The sequence below is a fragment of the Leucoraja erinacea genome, chromosome 10 (assembly GCF_028641065.1).
Source record: "Leucoraja erinacea ecotype New England chromosome 10, Leri_hhj_1, whole genome shotgun sequence".
NCBI lineage: Eukaryota > Metazoa > Chordata > Chondrichthyes > Rajiformes > Rajidae > Leucoraja > Leucoraja erinaceus.
The window spans coordinates 12655774-12675272 of NC_073386.1; the positions used below are offsets into that span (position 1 = coordinate 12655774).

General features: G+C 42.6%; 1 protein-coding gene across 3 annotated transcripts in view; it reads left to right on the top strand.

The window, feature by feature from the left end:
• Positions 1-19499, top strand: part of palmdb (palmdelphin b) — a 76965-nt gene that overhangs the window by 15470 nt on the left and 41996 nt on the right. Inside the window, exon 1 of one of the 3 annotated variants that reach the window (XM_055641489.1) lies at positions 934-1432. The exons of the other annotated variants lie outside the window; for them this stretch is intronic. The gene's annotated coding sequence lies outside the window, so the exon portion shown is untranslated. Of the gene's footprint in view, positions 1-933; positions 1433-19499 lie in introns of those variants that run through there. 3 annotated transcript variants of the gene reach the window in all.

Sequence of the window (19499 nt, forward strand, 5' to 3'; positions counted from 1 at the left end):
CTTTGAGAAAGCTCTATTGTTGCAGCTTCTCTTTTATCTATGACTGTTTAGTAGACGCAGTAAATTAAATTATTTATGATTGAGAACATACAAACTCCATACAGACAGCGTTGGTGGTCAGGATGGAACACGGGTCTCTGGCGCAGTAAGGCAGCAACTCTACCACAACGTCACCATTCTGCCCCTATTTTCAAATATTGCAGCACAACGATTAACTTATTGGCCTCGAGTCAAAGGTCTGGGCTATTGTTCAAATTCCACCACAGCAACTTGGAAAATAAATTCAAATAATTAATTAAACCTTGGATTGAATATGTTAGTGTCAATAATGGTGAACATGGAGTTAATGGATTATTTTTTTGCAAACTCATCTGCATCTCGGATGCTTTAAAGGAATAAAATCTCTGATTTTAAACACCAGACTTGCAGAAATATGATGGAGTTCACTGAAATGGCTGAGTAAACAAGGCAGTTCAGGAGTGAATATGGGTTGAGCAATGAATGGAAAGTGCAGCTAGTGACATCCTCATCTTGCAAATGCATGGTTCAAAACAAAATTGGGAGTGGGGTCATTTTATTTCCCACTGCCGGGAAAAGGAGTTTTGACTACCATGATCTTCACGATAAGGGGTTTCCAGCGTCCTGTAAACAAATAGTTTGAGAACATTGGAGGGAGGGCATTGTACAAGAAGTATTGGTTAGATGTGACTGGTACACACTTCTCTATTTCTTTTCTATTCTCTTTCTGTCTCCTTTTAATTGTTAAAATATTTAAAAAAATAAGAAGCTGTACATGAACGGTAACATGTCAATATATACTAGGTATCTATGGTACAATATTATTGTACTTACTTCTAATAAAAATAAAATAAATACATTTAAAACAAGATGTGACTGGTAGGAACCAGCGATAGAGGTACACAAATAAAACCCATGGTGTAATTGTGTTGTCATTCTATCAGCTGTTGCTTGTTCGTAAAAAGATCCGGGTGTCAAGATTAGAAGGACAAGCCGATTGACGTGATGCTAAAGCGCACAAAGCTAATTTAAGAGAAAAGTAATTAGCTAATTGCCTCTGACTGCCAGTGGATGTCGTGCAGTGCAGCTGTCTGATCCAAGGGAAAGTGAGGCAACTTTGAGTGGCCGGCACAGAGCGGTGGGATGGATTTGGGCACTGATTCATGCAGTCAGGAATGGTGTGGAGCCAGCTGAGAGAGAGGGAGGCATTTTTGTACATCACTCCACAATTCCTTCACCGATGATATTGAGATTCCTCAATCCGGCCGTGACTGAGTTCTTGAACTGCCTGGGCATCTGATTATTTTAAACACTCAAAGTTATGCTGTAGGGAGAAATCTTTCATATACAAAGTGTTGTCATCGTCCCTTGAGGAATTTTGATTGTTGACTAATCTACACAAGGACATAGCCAGGTAGGCTAAAAGCATTTCCTTTGATTAGACCATGCAGATAACTCCTCTTTAAGGTTTGCTGGGCAGTTTGTCCTTAGGCCATTTAAATGCAACATAATGGTTTTTTTTGTAGATCGGTAGCTTGTATGGCCATGTCTGTTTAAATTTAAACAACCTGGTGAGAAAGCCGAGGCAGGTTTCTTACTGCCCTGGGGTAATGTTTAATATTCGCATTCTTGTCATAATCTCAGCATTAATTTCCTGCACCTAGACTCGACACTTTGAAGCAGATGCCTGAGGAGTCATGATCGTTTTCAATGCAGTGAAGCAAAATTATAGAATATATTTAAGCAATGTGAATATAACATTTCAGCTGTTGCGAGAGTAATCCATTTCACGAAATTTGCACGACTCAGGCATTTTATCAGTTCTCCTCTTGACACCGAGCTATACTTCCGTCTCAGAATATACAGTTAAAAATAGTTCCGTTGAGTCATGCTTTATCATGCTGTTCAGAAGTCAACTGACCGATTACTATTATAGCCAGATAGGATAAAACAAACAATCACTAGAAAATGCCACAACTACTGTATCAACCGGAAGTGTTGGCAATAGAATGTATTGCCTCCTAGAGTTATACATCGTGGAAACAGGCCTTTCAGCCCAACTTGCCCACGCCAACCAACATACCCATCTACACTAGTCCCACCTGCCTGCGTTTGGCCAATATCCCTCTAAACCTGTCCTATCCATGTACCTGCCTAAATTTTTCTTAAACGTTGCGATAATACCTACCTCCATTGGCACATCGTTCGATACACCCACCACACTTTGTCTAAAAGGTCTATTGCCTCTCAGGTTCCTATTAAATCTTCCCCTCTCACCTTAAACCCATGGCCTTTGTTTCCTCTGTTATCCAGAAGTGGTTGCTTACAGAAAGAAGTGGGATCATATTGCTCAAGTCCAAGTACCTAACGATTCTTACTCTCCTTTCCTTTCCCCTATCGCCTCCCAAACACCCAGCTAATATTCTGACACTTGCTGGAATGTTAATTTCCACATTACCATCTATTATGAAAGACTGAATTTTCCAACAATGCAGCATTTCCTCTGTACATAATAAAATACAGCTAAATCACTTTCCCCTAGGGTGGTGCTTGGTCCTCTGACTCTGTTATGCTCCCGAAAAGGTTTATCTACATCCTCAGATTTTGAAGTGAATGAAAAGTTACGAGGAACCAAAAATAATTAAATTGATTAAAAAGTACCCTTTAAATAATGGAGTTAAAAGATTCTGGCTGTGAAATTGGATGGCCCCATGCTTATTCATTCATAGTGGAACTGTTTGAGGCGATCTTCACAGTTCTGTCTTGTTTGGAAACCAGCTGCATGCAGTAAAACAAGACCCATATCAGCCTAACTAAACTGTCCACAAAGGGATCATGACAGTAAGAGCAGTAACGCATTTAATACACACCAATGTAAAGTAACAAACAGTAGCTACAATTTCCAGTAGTAACAAGGAACTACAGATGTTGATTTACCAATGAACAATACAAAATACTGGAGTAACTCAGTGGGTCAGGCAGCATCTCTGGAGAACATCGATAGGTGATGTTTTGCATCTGCAATTCCTTGTGATTACCTCGAAATGCCGAAAGAGGCTGTCCCACTGCGGCGACCTAATCCGCAAGTTCTGACGAGTTTGCCCTCGACTCATACTCGCAGCATGGTCAACACGAGGTCCTAGGAGATCTTTGTAACTCTCCTTCATGCTCAAGAGTAGTCCCCGCGTACTCGAGGCCTCAGCTAGGACACGGCGTATTTTTCAACATGTTGAAAAATGCCCGCGAGTAAAAAAAGGTCGCCATGGGAAAAAATTGATACTTTTTTTACACTAAGATTTAGTCGAAGTAGGTCGTAGTAGGTCGGCATGGTTTTCGTAGATAGTCGAAGGTAATCAAAGGTAGAAGGTAGTCGTAGATAGTCTTCAACATAGTTGAAGGGAGGTTGAAGGAGGTCTTCTACATAGTCGAAAGAGGTCTTCAACATGACATTTTTTCAAACTCTCCTAAACTCTTCGAAACTCGCTAGTCAGGTCGCCACAGTGGGACAACCCCTTAACCTTCATAAAATATAAACTAAATCATTATTAAGAGAATTTGCTTTCTATTATTTTCTTCATTCACTTGGCACAATGTACTTACATATAAAATACCTTTAATCTGGATGAAAATCTGATCCCATTAAATGCAGAAGCAATGTAGAATTATTGTTAAAGAAAGAACTGCAGATGCTGGAAAAATCGAAGGTAGACAAAAATGCTAGAGAAACTCAGCGGGTGAGGCAGCATCTTGATGAAGGATCTTGACCCGAAACATCGCCTATTCCTTCACTCCATAGATGCTGCCTCACCTGCTGAGTTTCTCCAGCATGTTGTTTCTCCAGCACCTTAGAATTATTGTTATGTAACTGGTCATTAGAATTATACATGTTTTCTCTGGGTGCTCCGGTTTCCTCCCACACTCCAAAGCCAGTGGTATCATCAATGAACTTAAACCGAATGGGTGTTGGTGTTATATTCCGGACAGCAGATGAACAATAACTTACACGCAGGCTGGCTGGATCACAAGAGAGATTTATTACCCAACATTCCCTGCTTATATACAAGACCAACTCATTAGCATATAATGAATATGCATGAATACATTACAGTTGTAGTGACACAGTCATGGGCATACAGGAAGCAGAGAAAGGGAGTGAGGACACAACCTTGAGGTGCTACAGTGAGGGTCAGGGTGGAGGAAATGTTATGACTAATTCTAACTGACTGAGGTTTACCAGTCAAGTTGTCCAGAAGCCAGTTGCAGATGGAGGTTCAGAGGTTTGGAAAAGAGCTCATTCAGCATTATGGTGTTGAAGACTGAGCTGTAGTCAATGAGTAGCTTCCTGATGTAGATGTTCTTATTGTCAAGGCAATCCACAGCTGAATGTAGTGCAAGAGAGATGGTGTTCTCTGTAGACCTTTTTTTCCTGTATGCAATTGCAAATAGGTTAGAATGTCCAGAATACTGGCGCAGAAGTGGGCTATTATCAACCTTTCAAAGCCCTTCCTTCATTGCTAATGTTAGACCATTTGAGTATTAGTCAGTGAGACGTCATTTTATTTTTCTTGGAGAGTGGAATGATGGAGGTTTCTCAAGAGAGTCAGGAGAGTTTTTACTGACACATCTCCCGAACAGGATAATGAAATGCTTACTTGCAGTAGCACCACAGAATTGTGTAAACATAGTACTCTATTGCCTTGGTGCTATTCCCTTACACCACTTGCAACGCCAGAGTCCTGGGTTCGATCCTGACTATGGGTGCTGTCTGTACGGAGGTTGTATCTTCTCCCCGTGACCACATAGGTTTTCTCCAAGATCTTTGGTTTCCTCCGACATTCCAAAGACATACAGGTTGTAGGTTAATTGGCTTGGTATAGGTGTAAATTGTCCCTAGTGTGTGTAGAATAGCATTAATGTGCGGGGATCGGTGGTCGGTGCGGACTCGGTGGGGCGAAGGGCCTTTATCCTTGCTGGATCTCTAAACTAACCTAAACTAAACTTATAAATGATCTGTATATGAGAGTAAAATGGAATAGAGATTCATCCTCACCAGCCCTACATTTTTACAGTATAGTCATGGCTGCAAAGTACATTTGCTTCTGAAATTCTGGTCTGCCCTTTGGGACTAAAGTAGAATGTGCAGCTGTTGCAATAACGTGCATTTAGCACAATTAACCAAGAGCAAAGTTCTACCCTGTTGCTCCAAAATTAATAGAAACGTGTTTTTAATGTCAAATCCTACTATGTTCTATTTAACTTCACGCCTCCTGTGAGAATCTGGTTGTTTGCTGATTTACTATTCAAAATATATCTTCAGTTTATTTATTATCATTGCGGAAATGTTGAACTCATTAAATTGATCAAATACTCAGACGTGGAGGAGGTTTTCAACCTACGACTGCATATCTGCATAAAAGTTGCATACAAATTTCACCAAAACAATGCTTTGTGCATTGGTGAGATTTATAGTTCCCCGCTTTAAAAATACAAAGGAAGACTTGAATTTCTAAAACATCTTACATAAGCTCACAACCTCCAAATGTCTCAAAAGTGCTTTACGGAAAATCACATGCTCTTGAGGGCAGGATCCACTTGATACTGCAGAAGATATAATCTGTAAACAATCAAGGTGAATCAAGAACATAGGTTTAAGGGAAGGTATCCCACGCCAGGGGGCCACATGAGTGGCGCGGGTGGGGGACATTTTCATGGAATTTAAAAGATGTATAATCTGTATTGAACAATTTGTATAGCCTCCGAAAATGTCGGATGAATTTATCGCTCGGTTCACACATTGTATATATTTATTACTTGGACATGGGCCACATGAGTGGCATGGGTGGGGGACAGTTTTGGTGGAATTTGAAAAAAAATTGTATTGAACAATTTGTATAGTCTCCAAAAATGTCAGATGAATCTTTCGCACGGTTCATGAATTGTATATGTTTATCAATTGAATAAGGTCTATTTTGAAAATTTAAAAGAAAGAATCAAGAACATAGGTCTACAGTGAGGGGGGAAAGATTTAATAGGAATCCGAGGGGCAACTTTTATACACAAAGGGTGTTCAGTATATGGAGCGAGGTGCTGGAGAAGGTAGTTGAGGCAGGTACTATCGCAACATTTAAAGGACATTTGAACAGGTACATGGATAGGAAAGGTTTCGAAGGGCATGGGCCAAACATAGGCAGGTGGGACTCGAGTAGATCGTCATGTTGGTCTGTGTGACCAAGTTGGGCCGAAGGGCCTGGTTCCATGCTGTATGACTATGACTCTAAAAATAGAACAGCAGCTGAAGGAACTGTGGGTCAGGCAGCATCGGTGGAGGAAGATGGATTGTCGACGTTTTGGGTCGAGACACTTCATCTTGGCTGAAAGAGTCGAGAAGAAGTAGCCAGTATAAAGAGGTGCGGGCTGAGGGAGAGGTGGAGGAACAAACTAACAAGCAACAGGTGGATACAGGTGAGGCGGAGGTGATGGCAGACAATAGCCTGGTGGGGAATGGAAGGGTGGCGACAGCGATAGAGGCTCGGTGGTGATAAATGGAGAGCAAAAGACTACAAATGCTGGAAAGGAAAAAGAAGAATGAAATCGAACGAGGAGGGGTGGTGGCAGATGGAAACAACAGAGGTAGGGGAGGTGTTTAAGAAGGAACTGCAGATGCTGGAAAATCGAAGGTACACAAAAATGCTGGAGAAACTCAGCAGGTGCAGCAGCATCTATGAAGCAAAGGAAATAGGCAACGTTTCGGGCCGAAACCCTTCTTCAGACTGATAAAGGAGGGGATCTAATGGGAGGAATGTGTTGGACAAAGGGGAATACCTTTGAAGCATTGTCTCTGTTTTAATGTAGGAAAAATAGCAGTCAAGTTGCAAGCATTAGTCTCCCACAAAGATCAATATGATAAAGAGCAAATAATCTATAAATTTGATACAATGTGATACGATACGATATAACTTTATTTATCCCAGGAAGGAAATTGACGTGCCAACAGTCATAAAACTCAAGATACAGTACGTAAAACATGAAGTTGAAGTGACAAGTGGAAAGGATGGGGATGTGCAAAGATTGGGGAGGAGGGTGGGGGGGGGGGAGGGAGGGGGGGGGGGGGGTAGTCTCAGTCTACCCCATGACAGAAGGAGGAGGAGTTGTACAGTTTGATAGCCACAGGGAAGAAGGATCTCCTTTGGCGTTCTCAGGTGCTGCATCTTGGTGGAATCAGTCTGTTGCTGAAGGTGCTCCTCAGGTTGACCAGTGTTTCATGGAGGGGGTGAGTTGTATTGTCCAGGATGCGCCGCAGTTTGAGGAGCATCCTCCCCTCCAAGACCAACCTCCCATGGATCGAACTCTGCCCCCAGGACGGAGCCGGCCTTCCTGATGAGTTTGTTAATCCTGTTGGCGTTTGCGGCTGGAGGAACTAAACGGGTCACGCAACATCTGGGGATGGAATGGACTGACATCAGCCAAATGACGGACAGATTTGAATCAGTCTGAAGAAGTGCACCAACTTGAACTTCACTTGTCCTTTCCCTCCACAGATGCTGCCTGACCACTTGAGTTCCTCCAGCTTTGTGTCTCGCTCAAGATTCCAAGCTTTGTCCTGACCCCATCGCTTTTTCAGCTTTCTCCCCTACTGGGTAGTGTAGGTTAAAATTTCATTCCCCAAATTCCTGAAACCCACACAATAAGTGCTGGTGCCAGTCGGCACAGACTTGGTGGGCTGAAGGGCCTGTTTCCGCGCTGTGTCTCTAAAATCTAAAGTGAAAGTCTGAAAAGGCCTTGCTGAAAAGCTTAATGTTCATTTTAAATAAAAATGTTCCAATTCTTGGCTGTGATCTGCTCTGTAACAGTGAAATAGCTTGTTTGTATTCACCAGAGGGCCTTTCCAAATGATTAAGCTTAATAAGAAGTAGTAAATTAACCAATCAAATGAGCAGAGATAAATGATAACACGTTAATTTTCTAAAATGGTCTCTGTAGCATCTGCCACTTTCTCAGCTGTGACATTTAAATCAGTCCCTGGCCATGTTATTCAGACAGGCCTACATTTTCTTGTTGTTTGGTCCAGAAAGCAAAGTGTTAGAAACCTGGTGATTATAAAACAAGGATCGGCATTTCACGAAGCTTTCCGGATGCTCTCAAAGGTATATTTCCAGCATTCTGCCCATTGAGCAACGATGGGAGTGGTCTTAGCCGGCACAGTGGTGTAGCTGTTAAAACCACTGCCTCACAGTGCCAGAGACCCGGGTTCGATCCTGACCTCAGGTGCCATCTGTGCGGAGTTTGTCCTTCCTCCCTGTGACTATGCCATTTTCCTCCGGGTGCTCAGTTTGGTCCCACGTCCCAAATACTTGCGTGTTTGTAGGTTAATTGTCTTCTGTGAATGGCCCCGAATGTGTAGTTTAGTTTAGTTTAGAGATATAGCATGGAAACAGGCTCTTCGGCCCACCGAGTCCGCGCCAAGCAGCGATCCCCTCACATTAACAATACCCTACACATGCTAGGGACAATTTACAATTTTACCAAGCCAATTAACCTACTAACCTGTACGCCTTGGCAGTGTGGGAGGAAAGTGGAGATGTTGGAGAAAACCCACGCAGCTCATGGGAAGAACATACAAGCTCCATGCAGACAGTATCCATAGTCAGGAACGAACCTGGGTCTCTGGTGTTTTAAGGTAGCAAATGGGCAGCACTGGGCTGTGGATGTGAAAGAGGGATAACATAAAACCAGTGTGAGTGCGTGATCGATGGTTGATGTGGACTCAGTCGGTCAAAAGGCCTATTTCCATGCTGTGTCTCGAAACTGAATTAGGTATTTCATGGAATGGATCCTGTTCCAATGCCGTTCTGTTGACATGCATCTCTGCAAAAATTGTGAAGCGGGATAGGTACCGAGAAAATTCAGAATCCATTTTATCAAGTAATTTTGAAACTCCTAATCTGTTGCACCCACTGTATTTATATTGACACAATACGTTGTCTTGAACAGCTTTGCTGAGAGATTTGTGTTGTTACCTCAAGTGACAGATCACACACTCACACTTTACTTAAAATGAGGTCAAATTTTCATGAGATATTGCACTCGACTCCGTGTGTAGGAAAGAACTGCAGATGCTGGTTTAAATCGAAGGTAGACACAAAATGCTGGAGTAACTCAGCGGGACAGGCAGCATCTCTGGAGAGTAGGAATGGGTGACGTTTCAGAAGAAGGGTCTTGACCCGAAACGTCACCCATTCCTTCTCTCCAGAGATGCTGCCTGTCCCGCTGAGTTACTCCAGCATTTTGTGTCTACCTTCGTACTCACGACCCCCATATGTTTGCAGGTCAATTATATATTATTTCTATCTATTTATCAGTAAAATCAAAGCACATTGCCATAGATACCCTTGAAAAAAATAATTGTTTATTTGATTTGTACTCTTCTCAGCACATATAGCAGTCATTACATTGTTCTTTAACAATGTTTTCCTTCACAACTATTTTTATATTTTAATAATGATCAATAGCTCAAAATATGGGGCGGTAGCTGCAGTAGAGTTGCTGCCTTACAGCGCCAGAGGCCCGGGTTCAATCCTGACCACGGGTGCTTGTCTGTATGGAGTTTGTACGTTTTCCCCGTGAACAGCGTGGGTTTTCTCCGGGTGCACCGGTTTCCTCCTACACTCCAATGACGTACAGCTTTGTAGGTTAATTTGCTTGCTATAAATGTTCATTGTCCCGAGTGTGTGTAGGGTGGCGTCAGTGTGCAGGGATCGCTGATTGGCGCAGACTCGGTGGGCCGTAGGGCCTGTTTCCGCGCTAAACTAAACTAAACGGGATTAGGTGGCACAGTTCAGCCATGATTGAATGGCGGAGTAGACTCGATGGGCCTAATTCTACTTCTATAACATGAACTTGTGAACTTGTGAACCAGGGTAAACTAATCACAGGCTCATAAAGAAGCTGTTGTAACTTACCATGCAATGGTCCTGACCCCAAAGATACTTGGAGTGGCATGGATTAATGTTGCCATTGTTTCTTGGCAGCTCACTCCCCACTACTCCCCTCTCATCCCTGTCCCCAACCCTACCAAAACTCACAGTACTTACTTTAATGGTATGTTACCATAACGAATGGCATGTTAGCTTTCATAGCAAAAGGATTTGAGTATAGGAGCAGGGAGGTTCTACTGCAGTTGTACAGGGTCATGGTGAGACCACACCTGGAGTATTGCGTACAGTTTTGGTCTCCAAATCTGAGGAAGGACATTATTGCCATAGAGGGAGTGCAGAGAAGGTTCACCAGACTGATTCCTGGGATGTCAGGACTGTCTTATGAAGAAAGACTGGATAGACTTGGTTTATACTCTCTAGAATTTAGGAGACTGAGAGGGGATCTTATAGAAACTTACAAAATTCTTAAGGGGTTGGACAGGCTAGATGCAGGAAGATTGCTCCCGATGTTGGGGAAGTCCAGGACAAGGGGTCACAGCTTAAGGATAAGGGGGAAATCCTTTAAAACTGAGATGAGAAGAACTTTTTTCACACAGAGAGTGGTGAATCTCTGGAACTCTCTGCCACAGAGGGTAGTCGAGGCCAGTTCATTGGCTATATTTAAGAGGGAGTTAGATGTGGCCCTTGTGGCTAAGGGGATCAGAGGGTATGGAGAGAAGGCAGGTACGGGATACTGAGTTGGATGATCAGCCATAATCATATTGAATGGCAGTGCAGGCTTGAAGGGCCGAATGGCCTACTCCTGCACCTAATTTCTATGTTTCTATGTTTAAGAAGGAACTGCAGATGCTGGAAAATCGAAGGTAGACAAAGTGCTGGAGAAACTCAGCGGGTGCAGCAGCATCTATTGAGCGAAGGAAATAGGTACCGTTCGACCCGAAACGTTGCCTATTTCCTTCGCTCCATAGATGCTGCTGCACCCGCTGAGTTTCTCCAGCACTTTGTCTACTCACAGTACTTACTTGTTCTTATTCCCCACACTTTCTCCCAAATATCGGACCATGCACTTGCAGTTGTTTTGTTTCATTTCTGGATTATTTTGTATGAGAAATATCCGCAAAGGAAATTGGAGTACACCTTCCACCAGGGTAATTCATTGTCCGTTCAAGGACTCTTGCTACAGCACATTCCTAAACAATGTACCTTATCACACGCTCCAACATTCAAGGTCTGTGTGAAAGTACCATTGAAATGAGTAAACTTAGAACAAAAAACTGGTTGACTGCTTTAGCCATAAATCAGTAAAGAAAAATCTGGGTTTGTTTAACATTCTTAACCTTCACATTGCCACTTATTTGTATTGGTATATAAATGGCTAATTTACCCAGATTAGGTAAGAGCTATTAGATAGAGCATAGAACAGTACAGCTCAGGAACATGATGCCCAGTTAACCAAATCTCCTCTGCCTGCATATGATCCATATCTCTCCACTCCATGCACTTCCATATGCTCATCCAAAAGTCTCTTTAATGCCACTGATGAATTAGTCTCCACTGCCACCACCCCTGGAGGCGAGTTCCAGGCACCCACCACTCTGATGCCTTTACATGGAAACATATCAATGCAATTAGATACAAAAAGCTGGAGTAACTCAGCGGGACAGGAAGCATCTCTGGAGAGAAGGAATGTGTGACGTTTCAGGTCAAGACCATTCTTCAGAATAGTTTTAAAATGAAACAACTGAGGGCATGATTTACGTGAGGAAAATGAATAGAACGTTTGTTACTGAGAGGGTGCTTAGGATTTGGAATTGTGGCGGAAACGGAACAGTCAATGCCTTAAATGGGGAATTGAGTAGGTCCCTGAGAATATAATTGGCATTGGTTATGGAACAGAGATAAAGAACGGGACTGACCAGGAACAAGCATAGGCCAAATGGTGCTCTTCTTTGCTGCTACAAATCTGATGCTATAATTCAGATTCTTCCATCCTTTTAAGCCATAGGTTCCCCATCACTTTCATTTAGTTTAGTTTAGTTAAGAGATACAGCATGGAAACAGGTCCTTTGGCCCTCTCAGTCCGTGCAACCAGCCATCACCCATACACTAGTTCCATCCTACACACTAGGGACAATTTACAAAAGCCTACAAACCTGCACGTCTTTGGAATGTGGGAGGAACCCGGAGAAAACTCACGTGGTCACAGGGAGAATGTGCGCAAGCCGTACGGACAGCACCCGTAGTCAGTATCGAACCTGGGTCTCTGGAGCTGTAAGGCAGCAACTTGACCGCTGCGCCATAGCGCTGCCATCACTTCTTTTGGGAGTGGGGAATGGCTTTGCAACCATCTAGTGTGGAGACAGAGAAAAAATATTGTTCATCCCAATGCCAAATAATTCTATGCTTTACCCTGTATTTGGAGTAACTTCCAAAGATTGAAAGATATTATGTGAGTCTTCCTACAAACAGCTGACAATGGCCTGTTTCCTTTATCATCGTTACTTTTTTCGCAAATCTTTCATTCATTGTTCTTAATCTCTCCGCATCACCATCCAAATCTCTCATTTCCCTTATCCCTAACCACCCTGAAGAAGGGTCACGACCCAAAACATCACCCATACCTTCTCTCCAGAGATGCTGCCTGTCCCGCTGAGATACTCCAGTTTTTTGTATCTATCTTTGATATCAGGTAAATTCAATTTGTACTTGTTAAAAAGGGAAATTAACAGCAATGTTTAAGACGGAACTGCAGTTGCTGGAAAATCGAAGGTAGACAAAAATGCTGGAGAAACTCAGCAGGTGAGGCAGCATCTATGGAGCGAAGGAAATAGGTAACTTTTCAGGTCGAAACCCCTCTCGCGTCGAAACTCAGCAGTGCTGGCTCGAAGGGCCGAATGGCCTCCTCCTGCACTTTTTCTATGTTTTCTATGTTTCTTCAGACAATTAACAGCAATGTTTTGTTGCTAAAGCTGTTTTTCCACCCCTCGTGAGGGCTCAGAGAGAATTAAATTTTATTTGATTAGCATGAACAAAACCACAGAAAATAAATGATTATTGAGGAATACAAATAATTTATAACATATATTGGGGGTTTTTTCTAAACATATTACTACCTCCAAGTATCCTGATCCCGTTTTTAAAAGGAGATTGTTTCTCACAGGAGAAGTGATGTGACTAGTTTATGATTCGCATTTTAATGCTATCAATTCTTTCCACCTTCAAAGAATTTTATAAGCAGAATATTTGCAGAAGACAGAGCACAATAAGAATAGACATGCATTTTTCTTGTTCGACTGCTTAAATCTACAAATAATCTCCTCTAATATACAGCTTGTTCCCTTCATCAAGCTGAATGTTTGCTTTTCTTTTATCACTCATTTCCTTATTTGGTCGCTTCCAACCTAGTTCTGATTCAGTAGATAAATCTCTCATCTGTCTTGTAGTCATTCTGCAGGAACCTTCAGCTAAGTGTGATTGTAGCTGTGATAATATTTGTTTGATCTATAAAATAAATAGCTTCTTTGCTGAAGGCTAAATTGCTGAATCGTGTCGGAACAGCTCAAACCTAAAGCATCAAGATGCTCAACTAATTTCTCTCTCCCCCTCTCTCCCCCTCTCCCTCCCTCCCTCTCCCCCCCCCCCTCTCTCCCCCTCTCCCTCCCCCTCTCTCCCCCTCCCCCTCTCTCTCCCCCTCTCTCCCTCCCCCTCTCTCTCCCCTCTCTCTCCCCCTCTCCCTCTCTCTCCCTCCCTCTCACTTCTCAACCTGCCTTAACAGAATATTTTATCCCCTTTTCTAAATCTAAATCATAATTTTTCTTTAATCCTCTCCTATCTTCCTAGCTTTCTTACTCCACGCCCCTTATCAACATCTTCGTACAATCTAGTACAATGTTGAGAATTATCAGCGTGCTTTCCTTTCTGCCACCCTCCACATCATCAGGAATAATGGAAGCCATGCAGTTGTTCCCAAAGCACTGGCTGTCACCCACCATTCATGATTTCCTAATACCTTGATTCCATGATCATTTCTCCTGTTGTCATGCAACAGCTGTGCTATGTGTTTCTAAAAGGTTTTAGTTCTGAGCACTGTTGGTCTCAGACTGAGGATGGTGAAGGAATGCAAGTCCGAGGTGTACAATTGATGCGATCGCCTTGGCTGCTGGTGGTAACTCCACCAGGAGATGTATTCTGTTATGACGATGAACAGGCACCAGGTTTTTAGTGCCTAGCTTCCTTCATACTTCCTCTGATGATAGACACAAAAAAGCTGAAGTAATTCAGCGGGTCATGCAGTATCTCAGGAGAAAAGGAATAGGTGATGTTTCAGGTCTGAAGAAGGGTCTCGACACGAAACGTCACATATTCCTTTTCTCCAGAGATGCTGCCTGACCTGCTGACTCCAGCTTACTGTGTCTATTCTTCGGTGTAAACCAGATTCTGCAGTTCATTTCCTACACATTCATACTTCTTCTCTTGAGTTTCATCCGTGCCCTGCTGAATGTGGCAGAAATTAACAAAAGGACACGAAGTGCTGTACAATTGATGGAGATCAGCAGGGAAGGCAGCGTCTCTGGAGAACATGGATAGGTGAAGCTTCTGCTCCATCTGTGTGTGGAGATTTGTGAGACCCTCTCTCACTGCTCCCCCTCTGTGTGGAGTTCTGTGAGAGGCAAGCAACCTGAAATGTTATCTTTATATCTATCTTCACAGATGCCCCCTGATCTGCTGAGTATTTCTGGCATTTTCAGTTTTCGCCCCTGAATGCCAAGAAATCTATTGATTTTATTCTTCAATGTACTCAATAATTGAACGTACAGTTCTCTGGAACAAAGGACAAATCCATCCATTTCCATTTTATCTATCCTTTCCAAACACCAGCATAAATTATACATTCCAGTAAGTTATTACACAAAAGTATTTTTCTAATATAATAATATTTTAAGGAACTCTAACATATAAATCAGGGGACAATTTTCCTACCGTAGGAAGACACTAGAGATTGCTTGAATCATGAGCAATTAACAGATTACTGGAGAAGCGAAAGATAGACACAAAAAGTTGGAGTAACTCAACAGGACAGGCAGCATCTCTGGAGAGAATGAATGGGTGTCATTTCGGGTCGAGACACTTCTTCAGATTGATCTCCCAGTTGCCGAACACTTTAATTCTCCCTCCCATTCCTGCACAGACCTTTCTGTCCAAGGTCTCCTCCATTGTCAGAGGAGAAACTCAGTGGGTCAGACAGCATCTGTTGACAGACAATGTTTCGAGTTGGGAACTTTATTCAGACTGATGAAATCTGAAAACTCCACAAATGGGGCCTGATCTGCTGGGTTCCTCCATCATGTTTCCCCCCCCCCCCCCACGATAAGTTCACATAGACAAGGGGTGCAAGTCAGTGGGGTCCTTCATTCCCTTTCTCCCTGTACCCTTCTCTCTTCCCCATTTCGTAGAACCACAGTAGAGCTATATTTATGCAGTGCCTTCCTATCCTTGGGCAACTCCATAGCATTCAACATCCAATGAAGTGTTGGTCACTGATAAAACCAGAACATGCTGGAAACACTCACATGGTCAGGCAGCATCTGTGGAAAGAGAAGGAGAGTTAATATTTCTGGTTAAAGAGCCGAGTTATAACGAAGGATCTCTGACATAATGCATTAATACTGTTTCACTTTCCACAGTCCGATCTGCTAGGTGTTCTCAGTAATTTTTGCTTTTAGATTAGATTTCATTCAAAATGCAGGCACTGCAGTATTGTTTGCATGGTTAAACTGTGAGCAGGGAGCTCCTGTGCTTTGCTCTATTATGACTGCAAACTAAACGATGCACATTATTTACATTGTGAAGAGCATTTTAGGTTTAATGGAATGTGAAATATTGAATATTGAAGCACATTTCATTTTTCAGACTTTAGACGTTAGGGATTCAGTGTGGCACATCGAGCCCGCACTGTCCAGCGATCGCCCCATACACTAGCATTATCCTACTCACTCGGGAAATGTTACAATTTTTACCGAAGCCAATTAATCTGCAAACCTGTATGTCTTTGGCATGTGGGAGGAAACTGGAGCACACAGAGAAAACTCATGCAGTCACAGGGAGAAGGTACAAACTCCATAAAGACAGGACCTGTAGTCAGGATTGAACCCTGGTCTCTGGTGCTGTAAGGCAAGAACTCTACCGCTGCGCCACTGTGCCGCCCACTCAAAATAACAACTTTGTATCTCCACTTCAGTATCTTCTAACTTATTACTAGTATGGCCCTCATCTCACTGGTCCAGAGTGGCCCTCATCCACTGGAGCAAATCGACAGCATATGGATGGTAGAAGACCTCTATGCAGAAGACCCTTGCACAGGCTTTAAGTGATTCTACTAACCATCTCCTTCAATCTTCCCCCATGGGCTGTCGCTTTGATATCTTCATCTGATTACTGAGCAGATATGGCTGCCATCCATTGATAGACACAAAATGCAGGAGTAACTCAGCGGGACAGGCAGCATCTCTGGAGAGAATGAATCGGTGACGTTTCGGATCGAGACCCTTGTTCAGAAAAAGGCCTGAAGAAGGGTCTCGACCCAAAACGTCACCCATTTCTTCTCTCCAGAGATGCTGCCTGTCTCGCTGAGTTACTCCACCGTTTTGTGTCTATCTTTGGTTTAAACCAGCATCTGCTGTTCCTTCCTACACATGCCATCCATTAATGTTTGGTATCCCACCAATTACACCCACATTACTAAAAGACCAGGCAGTGTGAATTCCATGAACAACATGCATTGAGTTGAATAGGCTTGAGTTAAATGTATTCACGATCATTGCTGTGCTGTCCAATGTCTTTTTATCAGCCTTCCCCTTTTTTCCTTTATTTTTAATAAATGTCTTTTCCCCACAATTGCTATCTTCCCACCTAGTGATATAAGCCATCTGTATTAGCCATATCGCAGCACATCATAATTTAGTTTGGTTTAGAGATACAGCATGGACACAGGCCCTTTTGCCCACCAACGATCACCCGTACACTAGTTGTATCCCACACAACAGGGACAATTTACAGAAGCCAATTAACCTACATACCAGCATGGCTTGTTGAATGTGGGAGCAAAACCGGAGCATCCGGAGAAAACCCACACCGTCATAGGGAGAACGTACAAACTCTGTACAAACAGCACCCATAGTCAGGTTTGAACCTGGGTCACTGGTGCTGTACGGCAGCAAATTTACCACTGCGCTACCGTGAAGATTATTATGGAATTGTCCTTTTATATCTTCAGTGGGAATGCCCCTGCTTCTCAATTCTTTTTCAGTCATTCAAGTCTTGAATCCTTCATTCCTTCAAGTGGAGACAAGGTTGAGGATGAACCAGGAATTTATTGAATGACTGACTCAGGATAACAAGTCATTTGGTCCACTTGTGTTCCTATTCTAGTCTTTGGAATTCTTTATCCTTAGAGACTGGGGGTACTCAGCCAATGAGTAGATTCAAGGCCGAATTAAAACTCCAAATAGTTCTGAAAGGACCACAACTGCCAAGAAGGAGTGAAAATAACTAATCAGTCTACATTGCAAAAGCTTTTAATATCCTTTTCACTCTCAAGATTTAGGATTTCTGTTTGTGTAATGCATAGTTAATTTTGTAGCTAGGGCAGATTCCAATGAGATTCTGTAGGCAATGGTAAAAATCAAGCCTGGATTTACTTGATCAATTATCACTGAGCATAATATGTCTATATTCACTGGAGTTTAGACGAAAATGGCATGTTTGTATTGGAATATATAAAATTCTGTGAGATGTGTAGGAAGGAACTTCAGATGCTGGTTTGAACCGAATATAGACCCAAAATGCTGGAGTAACTCAGTGGGACAGGCAGCATCTCTGGAGAGAAGGAACGGGTGATGTTTCGGGTCGACACCCTTCTTCTGACTCCGTTTCTGGTTGAGACCCTTCTTCAGAAGTCTGAAGAAAGGTCGCGACCGAATACGTTACCCATTCCTTCTCTAGAGATGTTGCCTGTCCCGCTGAGTTAACTCCAGCGCCTATTTCTTACATTCTTTTCACTTCATAAAAAATGGAGAAATATTTCATGGACTCTTTGTTCACTTTCTCTTAATGCGTTCACCAGTGCCACCTCAAGGGCAAATATGAATGACATTAATAGCTATACTTGTTAGTGATGTTTATATCCAATGCATGTATAAAAAGCATGGTATTTAACTGCTATAAAATATAATTTCAGACATAAGCTAATTTAAACTGCGACCGGTGAGAGCGCACTGTGCAACAAATCCGTCTGGCTATTTATTTTTTTAAATAAGGCCTGCACACAATAAATGGTTAGTTCTTTAAAAAATACTTAAATACTCAAATTCTATCTTTGGCTTTTAACAATAAGGTAGCCATCAGTGATTCCATCTGCATCTGTTTTACAAGAGATGTCCAACAAAATCTTGATGAAATATTGGGGAGTTGAATTTCAGATGCACATGCAATGCAATCATCTTTCTTTTATATTTGTCCCGACATATTTGAACTCTATATTCATCCAAAATTCTGGAGGGTCAGCTTTTAGTTTATTCCACTCTCCAGAAGTTCTGCTGTGATAATTATCATCTTAAGATACATAACTATGTGTAAAACACAAGTGCACTGTGCTAATATGGTGGCATTTTTAAACAACATCAAACCTATCTTGCTCCTCAGTGGATTAATATAATAGATGCCTTAATAAATCATTGAGCAAGAACTCTCTGTACTTGAGCTTTTAATATTTTCATATCTATATTTACGGCAGATTCCCAGATATGAACAACACTGCAGTTCTTATGACATAAAACTATCATAATCAATGCCACCAATACAGTACATCTCTGTGTAAATGAGTTGGAATGTTGGGGCTTTGAATTAGGGCTGTTGACACATTCCTTGACTATCACTGGTCGCCAGTGCAGTTCACTATCCCTGTTCCACATCATGTTCCTGGAGACAAGAGAGCCTTAGTGTGCCAAACATACAATATTGCCCTAGCCATGAGTAAGTCTTACCTTCACAAAATAGGATACAAAGTGCTGGAGTATTTGAGCGGGACAGGTTGCATCTCTGGAGAGCTTGGACAGGTGACGTTTCGGGTCAGGACCCTTCTTCAGGCTGATTGTGGTGGTGGAGGGGGAAGGGGGTAGGGGTGGAGGTTAAAGCTGGAAGAGACAAGGGGCAGGATAAAGCCCGTCGAGCGATAGGTGAATACAGGTGATGGAGGGGTTTTGATGGGCAGGTGGTTGGACTAACACTGGGGGTGAAAAGTCAAAAGGTGTTAGATAAGGATAGAAGAAATGTAAATTGTGAAGCCAGAGGAAGGGATTCGGGTGGAAGGGGAGGGGTAGGGGAGAAGTGGGTGTCTATGACAGGAGGGCAACATAAAAGTGACGGGGAGATGGGGCCGGGGGGGGGGAGGGCATAAAGGGGGGAGGGGAGTTGTTCTTAGTTGCCTAAAATTGGAGATTTCATTGTTCATACTTCTGGTTTATAAACTACCCATTCCTTCCATTTTCT